Source organism: Chanodichthys erythropterus, chromosome 2, assembly GCF_024489055.1.
Source record: "Chanodichthys erythropterus isolate Z2021 chromosome 2, ASM2448905v1, whole genome shotgun sequence".
NCBI lineage: Eukaryota > Metazoa > Chordata > Actinopteri > Cypriniformes > Xenocyprididae > Chanodichthys > Chanodichthys erythropterus.
Genome location: NC_090222.1, coordinates 35,063,032 through 35,078,926, shown reverse-complemented (window position 1 = coordinate 35,078,926; position 15,895 = coordinate 35,063,032).

Below are 15,895 nucleotides of genomic sequence, written 5' to 3'. Positions count from 1 at the left end.
ACATCAGACTTTCAGATACTCTGTTCATCAAATGTCTGTGAAATTTGTTCAGTTTATGTCTCAGTTGTTGAATCATTTTGTTTGTACAAATATTTTTTAAGAAATTTGCTGGGGAAAAAAAGAGAAATTTGCTGAAAGTGAAAAACTCAAAATTTTTGAAAAATGTTGCTTTGCGACAAAAATACCTGACAAATAACATCAAGTGTGCATTTACTTGTTTGAATTTAATGAAAATTTGTCATGATATCCAGTAAAATATGAGAAAACAGGAAATATTTGTAGTTTAGTGTTGATAAAGGGTAGCCTACTCGAAATAATCCATTAAACCAATGAGATTTGAGAAGCGTGTACTAATATTTTCAGTTCCATTCGCTTGCACGTTCTCTCAAGGAGACGCCCACAAAATGAGGATATCATGAATATTCACGTAAGCACCACCCAGTAGAACAGAATATTTCAGGAACTGAATATATTGTAACACCGGTCTGTTTATTTGGCTGCTTCTTTATACAGTGGACTACCAGTAAAATTTGGAACCAAAAATTATTCAGACCTGACCATTTTTTGCTAAAGTGTTATTTGAGATTTTGTCATATTTTATTACCATTAAAAAAAAAAAAAAAAACTATAGTGAATAATCTGGAATAATGAATGAAATGTTCAAGGTGTCTGAATAAATTGTGGTTTGACTGTGTGTGTGTGTGTGTATATATATATATATATATATATATATATATATATATATATATATATATATAGTACAGTCCAAAAGTTTGGAACCACTAAGATTTTTAATGTTTTTAAAAGAATTTTCGTCTGCTCACCAAGGCTACATTTATTTAATTAAAAATACAGTAAAAAACAGTAATATTGTGAAATATTATTACAATTTAAAATAACTGTGTACTATTTAAATATATTTGACAAAGTAATTTATTCCTGTGATGCAAAGCTGAATTTTCAGCAACGTTACTCCAGTCTTCAGTGTCACATGATCCTTCAGAAATCATTCTAATATGCTGATTTGCTGCTCAATAAACATTTATGATTATTTTCAATGTTGAAAACAGTTGTGTTTTTTTTTTTTTCAGGATTCCTTGATGAATAGAAAGTTCAAAAGAGCAGCATTTATCTGAAATGCAAAGCTTCTGTAGCATTATACACTACCTTTCAAAAGTTTGGGGTCAGTAAGAATTTTGATTTTGATTTTTTTTAAAAGAAATTAAAGAAATTAATACTTTTATTCAGCAAGGATGCATTAAATCAATCAAAAGTGGCAGTAAAGACATTTATAATGTTACAAAAGATTAGATTTCAGATAAACACTGTTCTTTTAAACTTTCTATTCATCAGATAATCCTGAAAAAAAATATTGTACACAAATATTTTGTACAATTGTACACATTAAATGTTTCTTGAGCAGCAGATCAGCATATTAGAATGATTTCTGAAGGATCATGTGACACTGAAGACTGGAGAAATGATGCTGAAAATTCAGCTATGCCATCACAGGAATAAATTACTTTGTGAAATATATTCAAATAGAAAACAGTTATTTTAAATTGTAATAATATTTCACAATATTACTGTTTTTACTGTATTTTTAATTAAATAAATATAGCCTTGGTGAGCAGACGAAACTTCTTTTAAAAACATTAAAAATCTTAGTGGTTCCAAACTTTTGGACTGTACTGTATATAGTGAGAAAGAAATCGTGTTTAGCTCTACCTCCTCCAGTTAGAACATTAATTTAATCTTTATTTATTTATTTATTTATTTATTCTAATCCACATCAGGTGATGATTAGTAGGTTAAACGTTAAATTATACGATTCTATAAGGTAATATTCAGCACTTGAGAAGCGGACAGCGACTCTTAAGTAGCACGTAGAGCGCGTTCCCATTCAGTCAGTCACGTTCAACGTACGTTGGACAGACCGACGAATAGGAATCTCGCTAGAGAGGCCAATCTACTTCGAGTGTAACTAAATGAGCCAATGCACATTGGCATGCAATCATATGCATCAGCTGCTTGCCTCACAGTGCGGGTATATAATGAGCAGCAGGTGCGTTGCTTCTTCAGCTTTTCGCTTCGGAGCCAAACTTCTGCAACACTGAAGAAAGCTACTGAAAGTGTGAGTGTGAACGAGTCAGCTCTTCGAGACATCTCTTGGTTGCGGTGCAGGCAGACAGCACAGCAGCGGGGCCGATTTCTCCTTTGTTTTTTTTCTTTTGCTTTTTTATTTGAGCAGAAAGCTGTATTCAGCGTGAAGGCCGTTCTCACAGCTGGTGAAACGGTGCGCCTAGAGCTGTTATTACAGCTGGTAAGAGAGCGCCTTCAAGCAGAGTGCACACGACAGGCTGCACATTTCCCTGTCTGTGCTGCAGCGGCTTTTCCCCTGCGTGCTTCAGCACCTAAAAGAGTCAGTCCTTGAAAGAGCTTACACGAGTAGTTTGCGTCTTTTTAAAGATGTCGTTCTACTTGTGTGTTTCTGGATGCGGTCGTTACCTGGCGCCTCGGGATGGTCACCAATGCTGTATTGCTTGCTTGGGCTTAAGGCACGCTGAGGCGGCGTTTGTGGACGAGTCATGTACCCATTGTGGGAAGATGACCGTCGCAGAGTTGCGGTCGAGACTCCACTTCCTGCAAAGGGGTGGAGTCCCGGTCCCGATGCCTCGTTCCAATCCTCCTCAGAGGGTTGCTTCGGGCGGCGGGGCCGGTGACTTCAGGATCACGGTGAGCGCGTTTCCTTCGGGAAACCAACCCCCTAGGAACCCTCACCCCTCTGGCACTCCGCAGCCAGTAGAGCTGCCGGGGGAATGCGGTGGACCACCCCAGAGGTGTGTACCATCCGTATCCTTCGGAGCTCCCCAAGACGACCGGATGTCGATCGCTGCATCGGAGGGTGAGCCTGACGCTTCTGGGGATGAGGATTCGGTGCAGTTGCTTCCTTCGGGAGTGACTACTGTGCCCGATTCGGACCCGGAAATGATGGCTATGCTTTCCCGGGCCGCCAACAGGGTCGGGCTCGTGTGAATCCTCCACCGTGTCCCGAGCCCTCGAGGTTGGATGATTGGTATCTCGGGGTGGCAAGGGCTGGTTCTCAGCCCCCCACCCCAGTGCCTTTCTTCCCGGAGGTGCATGAAGAGCTCACTGGCACGTGGACGGCACCTTTTACTGCCCGAGGCCGTGTCGGTGGGTCCTCCTCCCTCACCACCCTTGATGGTGGAGCGGCTAAGGGTTATACGCATATACCCCCTGTGGAACGGGCCGTTGCTAAGCGACTGTGCCCTAACTCCACCTGGCGGGGGGAGCCGTCTCTCCCTTCCCGGGCCTGTAAGTACTCGTCAGATCTTACCGGCAAGTCTTATCAGGCCTGTGGGGAAGCCGCTTCCGTCTTACACGCTATGGCGTTGTTGCAGGTCCATCAGGCCAAGGCACTGAAGGACCTGAACGAGGGTGGTCATGATCCGCAAGTTCTGCAAGAACTTCGTGCCGCGACGGACCTCGCGCTTCGTGCGACGAAGGTTACGGCGCGGTCAGTGGGTCGTGCAATGTCCACCATGGTGGTCCAGGAACGCCATCTCTGGCTGTGTCTCGCGGATATGAGGGATACCGACAAGGTCAGGTTTCTTAATTACCCCGTGTCCCAGACTGGCCTTTTCGGCGACGCGGTCGAGAACTTTGCCCAACAGTTCTCGGCTGTACAAAAGCAGTCTGAGGCCATCAGTCACATCCTGCCGAGGCGGTCAGCTGCTGCACCTCCACCGCCGGCGGCACCTCAGACTGCCCATCGCCGAGGGCGCCACCCTGCAGCCACCCCCGCTCCCACGCCCCAGCAGCAGCAGCCTCCATCCAAGCGGCGTCGTGGAGCCGGTCCCGGGCGGGGTGCCCAGCCCGTCCAACCACCCCCTAAGAAGAAGGGTGGCAAGGCCAAGTCCAAGCGGCCCTAGGACGGGCGACCCGAAGATGGATGGGACTGCTCTTCAGGAGGTGGTGACCACACCGATCCTTCCCCCGGAGGAGGGCCGGGTGGAGAATCCTTTGTTCCCCTTTTTTGTTGCAGTTTCCTCTATCTCCAGGTCCGAAGAGGGCTCGGAGAGCAGTGGAAGGGCTAGAACCTCACCACTCTCATCCACCTCTTCTGTCGCCAGCGGACAGCAGCGAGCAGCAGGTAGGCAAAACCTCGACTGCTCCCTCTGTCCACCCGTGGAAGCAGGTAAGTGTTGCACAGCACACTGTGACCCCGCTCAGAGAGCCTCCCGGGCCACGTCCCTGCGTTCCACCTCGCTGCCCCGCGGCGGGTACGCCGGTGGTCCCCTTGGTGCCACTTGCGCGGTCTCTGGGAGCCTGGCTAGCGCTCCCCAGTCCGTCTCGCTGGCTCCTTCGGACCATCAGGCTCGGCTATGCCCCTTTCCTGCGTGCAGAGATCACAGTCCTACTGGCGAAGGACGCGATAGAGCGGGTCCCTCCAGCCGATTTGAGGTCGGGGTTCTACAGCCCCTACTTCATTGTACCCAAGAAAAGCGGCGGGTTACGACCGATCTTGGACCTGGGAGTTTTGAATCGGAGCCTCCACAAGCTACCATTCAAAATGCTCACGCAGAAACGCATTTTCGAGTGCATCCGTCCCCGAGATTGGTTTGCAGCGATCGACCTGAAGGACGCGTACTTCCATGTTTCGATTCTTCCGTGACACAGGCCATTTCTGAGATTCGCGTTCGAAGGTCGAGCATATCAGTACAGAGTCCTACCCTTCGGGCTGGCCCTGTCTCCCCGCGTCTTCACGAAAGTCGTGGAGGGAGCCCTTGTTCCCATGAGAGAACAGGGTGTTCACATTCTCAACTATCTAGACGACTGGCTCATTCTAACACAGTCTCGGGATCAGTTGTGCGAAAACAGGGACTTGGTGTTTAGTCACCTCAGCCAGTTGGGGCTTCGGGTCAACTGGGAAAAGAGCAAACTCGCCCCAGTGCAGAGGATCTCTTTTCTCGGTATGGAGTTGGATTCGGTCGAACAGATAGCACGCCTCACAGAGGCCTGTGCTCGGTCGGTGTTGAACTGCCTGAATACGTTCAACGGCAGGACAGCGGTCCCACTGAAGTTCTTTCAGAGGCTCCTGGGGCATATGGCGGCTGCAGCGGCTGTAACACCACCCGGTCTGCTTCATATGAGACCGCTTCAGCACTGGCTTCACGGCCGAGTCCCGAGATGGGCGTGGCAACGCGACACATTCCGGGTGCCAATCACTCAGGAGTGCCACCGAACCTTCAGTCCGTGGTCGGACCCTTTGTTTCTCCGGGCAGGAGCGCCCCTAGAACAAGTGTCCCGGCATGCTGTGGTTTTCACAGATGCTTCTGCCACCGGCTGGGGTGCCACGTACAACGGGCATGCAGTCTCAGGGGTTTGGACGGGACCCCATCTGCATTGGCACATCAATTGCCTCGAGTTGCTGGCAGTACGCCTTGCTCTGAGCCGCCTCAAAGGCCTGCTTCGGGGCAAGCATGTACTGGTCCGTACGGACAACACTGCGACCGTTGCATGCATCAACCGTCAAGGTGGTCTACACTCCCTTCGCATGTCGCAACTCGCCCGCCATCTCCTCCTGTGGAGTCGGAAGCATCTGAGGTCGCTTCGCGCCATTCATGTTCCCGGTGTGCTCAACCGTGTGGCCGACGAACTATCACGAGCTGCGCTGCCAGGAGAGTGGCGGCTCCACCCCCAGGTGGTTCAGCTGATCTGGAGAGAATTCGGAGAGGCTCAGGTAGACCTGTTTGCCTCACCAGAAACCTCCCACTGCCAGTTGTTTTACTCTCTGACCGAGGGGACACTCGGGACAAATGCACTGGCTCACAGCTGGCCCCGGGGCCTGCGCAAATATGCGTTTCCCCCAGTGAGCCTACTTGCACGGAGCCTGTGCAAAGTCAGGGAGGACGAGGAGCAGGTCTTGTTAGTTGCGCCTTACTGGCCCAACCGGACCGGGTTCCCAGAACTTTCACTCCTCGCAACAGCCCCTCCCTGGCCCATCCCTCTGAGGAAAGACCTCCTTTCTCAGAGACGGGGCACTCTTTGGCACCCGCGTCCAGACCTCTGGAAACTCCATGTCTGGTCCCTGGACGGGACGTGGAGGTTCTAGGTGACTTACCCCCTGAGGTACTTAACACCATCACTTCGGCACGTGCACTGTCTACGAGACGTGCTTACGCCTCGAAGTGGAACCTGTTCGTCGAGTGGTGCTCTTCTCGCCGAGAAGACCCCCGAAGATGCTAGATCGGAGTCGTGCTTTCCTTCTTGCAGCAAGGGTTGGAGCGTAGGCTGTCCCCCTCCACCCTCAAAGTCCATACTGCTGCTATCTCCGCTTACCACGACCACATAGATGGCAAATCTGTTGGTCAGCACGACCTGGTCATCAGGTTCCTTAGGGGGGCGAGACGGTTAAATCCTCCTCGTCCCCCCTCCATACCCTCTTGGGACCTCACTCTGGTGCTGAGAGCACTCCAGATTGCTCCCTTTGAGCCTTTGCTGTCAGCAGACTTAAAGATTCTGTCTATGAAGACTTTGCTGCTGGTGGCATTGGCCTCCATCAAGAGGGAAGGGGACCTGCAGTCATTTTCGGTCGACGAATCGTGCCTAGAGTTCGGGCCGGGTGACAGCCACGTGGTACTGAGACCCCGGCCTGGCTATGTGCCCAAGGTTCCTACCACTCCCTTCAGGGATCAGGTGGTGAGCCTGCAAGCGCTGCCCTCGGAGGAGGCAGACCCAGCCCTGGCTTTGCTCTGTCCAGTTCGCGCCTTGCGACTGTACATAGACAGAACTCGAAGCTTCAGGACCTCAGACCAGCTCTTTGTCTGTTACGGAGGCCAGCAGAAGGGAAAGGCTGTCTCCAAGCAGAGGATGGCCCACTGGATAGTGGATGCCATCGCCCTGGCTTATCAAGCTCAGGGCGTGCCCTGCCCACTCAGGTTGCAAGCTCACTCCACGAGAGGTGTAGCATCCTCCTGGGTGCTGGCTCGTGGCGCCTCGCTAACAGACATTTGTAGAGCTGCGGGGTGGGCGACACCTAACACGTTCGCTAGATACTATAGCCTTCGTGTCGAGCCGGTCTCCTCCCGTGTTCTCGCCTAAGTGCAGAGGCACGGAGAGGCCCCGGCTTAGTGTCGGCTTGCTGCGCTACATGCGCATTCTATTCTCCAGAGAGTCCCTACGGGCAGAACCTGTTGAGTCCTCCGGTTACCCCTCGGCAGCCGACGTGGCGGAGCGTCTGGCGCCAGGCCTATACTCCGTTGTATCCTTGAGGACCGGATTTAGGCTGGGTTCCATATGTGTGACCCTACGGGGATCCCATATTGGTTTTTCCATGTCTGCTCCTAAACGAAGCCTGTGTCTTTCCCTCTGGGAGAACCCATCTCTCACCGAGTGGAGTCACCCCAGTTCTTCCATATGTTGTACAACCTACAAGGTTAGTGTTAAATATTTTCTTATTTCTTGGGCTTCACTTTCTGACTTTCTCTGTGTGTTGGGATTTTTCCATTGTGCAGCTCATGTGCCTACCTAGACAAAACAACAAGTAGTGGTCCTTGGACACACTGACACTCTCACACGTAACCAGAAGTTGAAGACACACACACATTTACGCACATACATTTCTTATTTGTTATTATATTTTGTGAAATGCCATACATGGTAAGGTTTACATGGTAAGTCGTATGATTGGATGCTCAAGCCATCCTGGAGATTGTTGTTTAACCTATGTCTATAAATATGACCCTTCTTCCTGAATAAATCTGAGAATGCTTTGTACCACACTTGATCTGTGTCTGCTTGGTCATTCTCCCGAGATCTCGCGCTGCTGCTGCCACACATCACAGGGGTTGAGGCGCCTGTTTCTTAACTGATGACTGGAATTACAAATATTCTACCTATTACTGAGATTTTGATCTAACCGTTAGTCCATATGTACTTATCCATATAACTCCTTCGGGGAAGGATATGGCTTCCGCAGCGTTCCTTATCTGATGTAAGGCTACGCTTTCCCAGTGTTATCCAATTGTCTCACTGAGTGGGTTTTGGGAACAACAGTGATCGACCCTCTCTGTGTGAGCTCGGTCCCACCGTCCTTAGGCAAGGGGGTTCAGGTGGCTCACAACAGAGCGCTGGAAGAGGGCAGCTCCTGTGGCGCTTTGGTAGGGATTCCTATTCGACGGTCTGTCCGACGTACGTCGAACGTGACCGACTGAATGGGAACGTCTCGGTTACAAAGGTAACCCTCGTTCCCTGAAGGAGGGAATGGAGACGTACGTCCCGTCGCCACAGGCGTTGTCCTGCTGATGCTGCCGCCTGCTGGGTTCGGCTCCTCAGCGAAAACCTGAAGATGCAACGCACCTGCTGCTCATTATATACCCGCGCTGCGAGGCAAGCAGCTGATGCAAATGATTGCATGCCAATGTGCATTGGCTCATTTAGTTACACTCGAAGTAGATTGGCCTCTCTAGCGAGATTCCTATTCGTCGGTCTGTCCGACGTACGTCTCCGTTCCCTCGTTTCATTGCTGTCACTAAGCTATCACTAGCAAGCTAGTTACTTTGCTGGTTTGCTACGTATTACTAGCAAACGTACTTTCACTGATAACCTACATGGTTGTAAATGTAAAAAGACCAGTATTTCTTCGGATAAAGTATGCATGCTAGTTATGAAAAGTACAGTTGCTCTCTCTACTCTACATTCATTATAACTAGCAGGCAGGCTCATACACACACAGTAACCATTATTCTGATAGTGGTGTTGACGTGGTGTTCACCCTTCTGTACAGTTCCCCTCTAGGAATATACTAAAATATGTTTTTTTTTTTAAATTGGCCATGGCCAGATGCACTCAGGCAATATTTGCTGAGGCCGGCACCTGCTGGAGAAAGGACACCTGATCCTTCATGTTCTCCTCTCTCTGAAATTTGTAAGTTCAACTAGTACTATTGTTGCTGTTTTTGTTATTGTTATTATTATTAGCAATTATTACTTTTATAATCACATCACATTAATACTACTAATTGTAATCAGTAGTATTATTTAGCCTTGTAGCAGCCTAATAGATTAGTAATAATAGCAGTAGTGGTAGTAATTGTAATTTATCTACTACAAGTTACATGGTCAGAGATAAAATGCATTTGTACAATGCAACTATGTGGTAGGATGATAGAAATGTCCAAATGCAATTGTGTAACGAACAGCTTGGATGAACTCTGTGTTTAAATACATACAGCTGCAGGAGTAGGGACATCCAGTAGTGGTAGAAGATAATGAAAACACATGGAAATCACAATAACATCCCATCCCTATGAATCTAATTTCAACATGCTCTGCTACTGCACTGCCGCCTGCAGACACCTCACCCTCTGCAATTCCTGATATCCAGGGAGCACCTATAGATCCTGCTTACTGGTCAGCCCTCTGTGATGCGGTAAGGACAGAGTTAGTTAGCAGAGGACCGTACCAGACCAGTCCAGACTTTACATTTCCAAAAAGAGATGATGGGAGAAGCTGCCACTACAACCACTTCTATAGGAAATTAGTAAATGGGGAGAAAATCAAGAGAAGCTGGCTTGTATAATCAAGGGGGAAAAATACTCTGAATTGCTTTTGCTGCAAGCTCTTTTCACAGAAAAATTATAACCTCATTAGTAGTGGTCTAAATGACTGGAAGAATTGTATTGAGATCCTGAAAAGCCACGAGCACAGTCCAGAGCATTCGGGGCACATGGCCAGATGGAAGGAATTGGAGACTCTACTTGAAAAGGGCCAGACAATTGATCAAATGTAAATGGCACTCCTTCAAGCTGAAAGGAGGAGGTGGCGTGAAGTCCTGACCCAGGTTAGTGGCCATAATACAGTCTTTGGTCGAGCGAAATATTCCTCTGCGGGGGAAATCAGACAGGCTATACGAGCCAAACAATGGAAACTTCCTTAAAGGAACACTCCACTTTTTTTGAAAATAGGCTCATTTTCCAACTCCCCTAGAGTTAAACAGTTGAGTTTTACCGTTTTCGAATCCATTCAGCCGATCTCCGGTTCTGGCGGTACCACTTTTAGCATAGCTTAGCATAGTTCATTGAATCTGATTAGACCGTTAGCATCGCGCTTAAAAATGACCAAAGAGTTTAGATATTTTTCCTATTTAAAACTTGACTCTTCTGTAGTTAAATTGTGTACTAAGACCGACAGAAAATAAAAAGTTGCGATTTTCTAGGCTGATATGGCTAGGAACTATACTCTCATTCAGGCGTAATAATCAAGGAACTTTGCTGCCGTTCCATGGCTGCAGCAGTGCAATGATATTACGCAGCGCCCGTGAGCCCCTGCTTGCACAGCGAACGTGCCTTGCAACCATGGAGACGTATGTGAGAGACGCTGCGTAATATCATTGCACTGCTGCAGCCATGATACGGCAGCAAAGTTCCTTGATTATTACGCCAGAATGAGAGTATAGTTCCTTGCCATATCAGCCTAGAAAATCGCAACTTTTCATTTTCTGTCGGTCTTAGTACACGATTTAACTACAGAAAAATATCAAAACTCTTTGGTCATTTTTAAGCGCGATGCTAACGGTCTAATCAGATTCAATGAACTATGCTAAGCTATGCTAAAAGTGGTACCGCCAGAACCGGAGATCGGCTGAATGGTTTTCAAAAATGGTAAAACTCAACTGTTTAACTCCTAGGGGAGTTGGAAAATGAGCCTATTTTCAAAAAAAGTGGAGTGTTCCTTTAAGGAAGTTGAGCTCATGGCCAAGTTTGACCCTGTCCTCAAACAGCATGTTGCTGATGTGGAGAGAGGAGCCAGCCATACAACATACTTAGCAAAGGATACTCAAAATGAACTAATTGATTGCATTGGTGAAAAAATTGTACACTATATGTTAAAGGAGATAAAGCAAGCCAAATACTATTCAATTATTTTGGATTGCACCCCAGACCTCAGCCACAAAGAACAGTTATCTGTTATAGTTAGAATGGTTGCAGTAGATGACACAGACACACCTACAGTACAGTACCTACAGAAAGAACATTTCATGGGGTTCCTCGAGGTGGAATCATCCACGGGAGAAAGCCTCTCCAACCTTATTCTGAAGAGACTAGAAGAGTTTAAACTTCCCTTTGAAGACTGCCGGGGACAGTCTTACGACAACGGCGCCAACATGAAGGGAAAGTCAAAAGGCGTCCAAGCCAGACTTTTGAAACAAAATCCCTGGGCTTTATTTGTCCCATGCAGAGCACATACATTAAATCTTCTTGTTGCTGATGCAGCAAAATATAGTAATAGTTAAAAATTAACTTTTTTGGCTACCTACAGAGAATTTTTACACTATTCTCTGCCTCCACACAAAGGTGGACCATCCTAAAGCACCACATCAAAACAACTGTGAAATCCTGGTCGGATACAAGATGGGTAAGTCACATTAACAGTGTACAGGCTGTGAGATTCCAGACCACAGGGATGCCCTTCTTGAGGTCAGGGAGAAAGCCACTGATTCTATGATTAAAACTGAGGCACAGTCTTTGGCTGAAGAGGTTGGGTCATACCGCTTTCCATTTGTCCATTTGTAGCGTTGTGTAGTATGACATGCTGGCCAAAATTCATCATGTCAGCAAAGCATTACAGTCCATGTCTATGCAACTGGATGTGGCTCTGAATCTCCTGAGGACAACTGAAGCCTCTGTGGTCAGCTACAGAAGCACTGGGTTCGCTTCTGCTCAGGTATCTGCAAGAGATCTCTGTGAGGAGATGAATGTGGACACTGTCCTAAAGCAGAAGAGGCTGAGAAAAAAAAGACAGTTCTCTTATGAATCCCCTGATGAGCCAGAGGGCAATGCGCTAAAGATTTTGGAAATTTACTTTTTCAATGTCATTGTTGATGCGTCAGTTACATCACTGCAAGAATGTTTCAAGCTCTTGGGTGATGTTGAGGACAAGTTTGGAGTGTTGTGATAATGCAAACACATGGAAATCACAATAACATCCCATCCCTATGAATCTAATTTAAACCACAGTTTTAGTAATTTTCACTAATTTAATTTAACACCACTGATCTGGCTGTTGCAGGTGAAGAGGCCACACCTAGCATTCCAGGCCCCAGTGAAACACAGACCACTGAGACCAGGGATACTCAGCCTGAAGCAAGTAAGACCCTTGAATACCTTTTATTCAACCACAATTTAAAACTTCAGTGACTTGTTTCCAAGTAAACTCAAGGGGACTCAAAACTCAATTTCGCCTAGGGCAACCAAAGGGCTAGAACCGGCCCGGCCTACAAGTGCATAAAAAAGTTATGAGATAAATGTTTTACATTTTCAAGACAGGAATATGAAATGATGGAATCAATAAAATGATACGTTTAATATGAAACTAAAACAGACAGCAGGTGGCGGCATGTCACTGTCTTTATGAGTGAGTTTGATTCCTTCAAATACGCTGATTCGAAAACAACACCAACGTGTTGCAGCAGTTCAGCTGTAGATTTGTTTCGTCATAATTCTTGTGTAGGCTTAATGCGTTATTATTATTATTTTTTTATATATATATATATATATTTTTTAAAAATACATGACCAAATGTTCAAAAAGGTGGAAGAGAGGGGACATGTTCGGGGGGAACACACTATAGCTCAGAAATGGAAATTACGAATGCATTAATATTTTGTTTTGAATTTCAGAAAATGTAGAATAGAATAATTATTATATTAACTTTTACACAGGGTGCGATTTGTAGGGGGGGATTCCCCCTTCTGGTCTATCCCAGCAGGCACAGAACGTCATAAGACGTTAGTATTTGGTTAAATTTAGGTCGCGACGTCTGGTAACCAAAATTCAATGTCAATCCAACGTCTAATAACAACATTAATTTGACGTTGAATACCGACGTCATTTGACATAGATATTTTGTTGGTTTTAGGTTATGGTTTTAACTAACCAAAATCCAATATCGGATCAACGTCTTAAGCCAACGTCAAAATGACGTCAAATACTGACATCTAGTCATCAGGTATGGCAACCAAAACCCAACGTCTTCTCTACGTCAAAGTGGTAACGTCTATTCAACGTCAAACTCTAACATCATTAGACGTTGATCATTTGTTATTTTAGGTTGTGGTATTAACTAACTAAAATCCAACATCGAATCAACGTCTTAAGCCGACATTAAATATTGACATTTAGTCGTCAGGTATGGCAACCAAAACCCAACGTCTTCTATACGTCAAAGTGGTAACGCCTACTCAACATCAAACTCTAACATCATTAGACGTTGATCTTTTGTTATTTTAGGTTGTGGTATTAACTAACCAAAATCCAATATCGGATCAACGTCTTAAGCCAACGTCAATTTGACGTCAAAAATTGACATTTAGTCGTCAGGTATGGCAACCAAAACCCAACGTCTTCCCTACGTCAAAGTGGTAACGTCTATTCAACGTCAAACTCTAACATCATTAGACATTGATCTTTTGTTATTTTAGGTTGTGGTATTAACTAACTAAAATTCAACATCGAATCAACGTCTTAAGCCAACGTCAAAGTGACATCAAATACTGAAATTTAGTCGTCAGGTATTGCATCCAAAACCCAACGTTTTCTATACGTCAAAGTGGTAACGTCTATTCAACGTCAAACTCTAACATCATTAGACGTTGATCTTTTGTTATTTTAGGTTGTGGTTTTAACTAACCAAAATCCAATATCGGATCAACGTCTTAAGCCAACGTCAATTTGACGTCAAAAATTGACATTTAGTCGTCAGGTATGGCAACCAAAACCCAACGTCTTCTATACGTCAAAGTGGTAACGTCTATTCAACGTCAAACTCTAACGTCATTAGACGTTGATCATTTGTTATTTTAGGTTGTGGTATTAACTAACTAAAATACAACATCGGATCAACGTCTTAAGCCAACGTCAAAGTGACGTCAAATACTGACATTTAGTCGTCAGGTATGGCAACCAAAACCCAACGTCTTCTATACGTCAAAGTGGTAACGTCTATTCAACGTCAAACTCTAACATCATTAGACGTTGATCTTTTGTTATTTTAGGTTGTGGTTTTAACTAACCAAAATCCAATATCGGATCAACGTCTTAAGCCAACGTCAATTTGACGTCAAAAATTAACATTTAGTCGTCAGGTATGGCAACCAAAACCCAACGTCTTCTATACGTCAAAGTGGTAACGTCTATTCAACGTCAAACTCTAACATCATTAGACGTTGATCTTTTGTTATTTTAGGTTGTGGTTTTAACTAACCAAAATCCAATATCGGATCAACGTCTTAAGCCAACGTCAATTTGACGTCAAAAATTGACATTTAGTCGTCAGGTATGGCAACCAAAACCCAACGTCTTCTATACGTCAAAGTGGTAACGTCTACTCAACATCAAACTCTAACATCATTAGACATTGATCTTTTGTTATTTTAGGTTGTGGTTTTAACTAACCAAAATCCAATATCGGATCAACGTCTTAAGCCAACATCAAAATGACGTCAAATACTGACATTTAGTCATCAGGTATGGCAACCAAAACCCAACGTCTTCTATACGTCAAAGTGGTAACGTCTATTCAACGTCAAACTCTAACATCATTAGACGTTGATCATTTGTTATTTTAGGTTGTGGTATTAACTAACTAAAATCCAATATCGGATCAACGTCTTAAGCCAACGTCAATTTGACGTCAAAAATTGACATTTAGTCGTCAGGTATGGCAACCAAAACCCAACGTCTTCTATACGTCAAAGTGGTAACGTCTACTCAACATCAAACTCTAACATCATTAGACGTTGATCTTTTGTTATTTTAGGTTGTGGTTTTAACTAACTAAAATCCAATATCGGATCAACGTCTTAAGCCAACATCAAAATGATGTCAAATACTGACATTTAGTCGTCAGGTATGGCAACCAAAACCCAACGTCTTCCCTACGTCAAAGTGGTAACGTCTATTCAACGTCAAATTCTAACATCATTAGACGTTGATCATTTGTTATTTTAGGTTGTGGTATTAACTAACTAAAATCCAACATCGAATCAACGTCTTAAGCCAACGTCAATGTGACGTCAAATACTGACATTTAGTCGTCAGGTATGGCAACCAAAACCCAACATCTTCTATACGTCAAAGTGGTAACATCTATTCAACGTCAAACTCTAACATCAATAGACGTTGATCTTTTGTTATTTTAGGTTGTGCTATTAACTAACTAAAATCCAACATCGAATCAACGTCTTAAGCCAACGTCAAAATGACGTCAAATATTCACATTTAGTCGTCAGGTATGGAAACCAAAACCCAATGTCTTCTATACGTCAAAGTGGTAACGTCTATTCAACGTCAAACTCTAACATCATTAGACGTTGATCTTTTGTATCCCTGCGTCTGCTGAATTATTGTCATGGTTAATCCATGCAGGGGTTTTTCGGAAAGTCAGCGCACGCAAATTATTGTGCTCTACATGCTGTGGTATTATAATGTCAAGTGAACTCTTTATGTTTGAACATACCCAAATTATGAGGTTTAGTGTGTTTTATAGGGTGTGCTTTGTATCTTAAAAAATATTCAATAATCATTACAGAACTTCGCACACTCCAAGATTAAATCTGTGCGTAAATACTAGGGGAGCGCGGGGCACAAACTAACGCGGGGCTGGTTGTAACACACATGGTTTATATACTTCCAAACACGCCAGCATGAAGAAACTTAGTGTATTTACTAGTTGCCATATCGACAATATATAGAGAAAAAAAAAATGCGCGAAAATTTAGAAATCTTTGGGAGATATCACTGAACATTTATTTAACAACCGCAAAAGTAAATATAGCCTAATTTTTCATCTATTTTTTTGTGTTTATTTAAAAT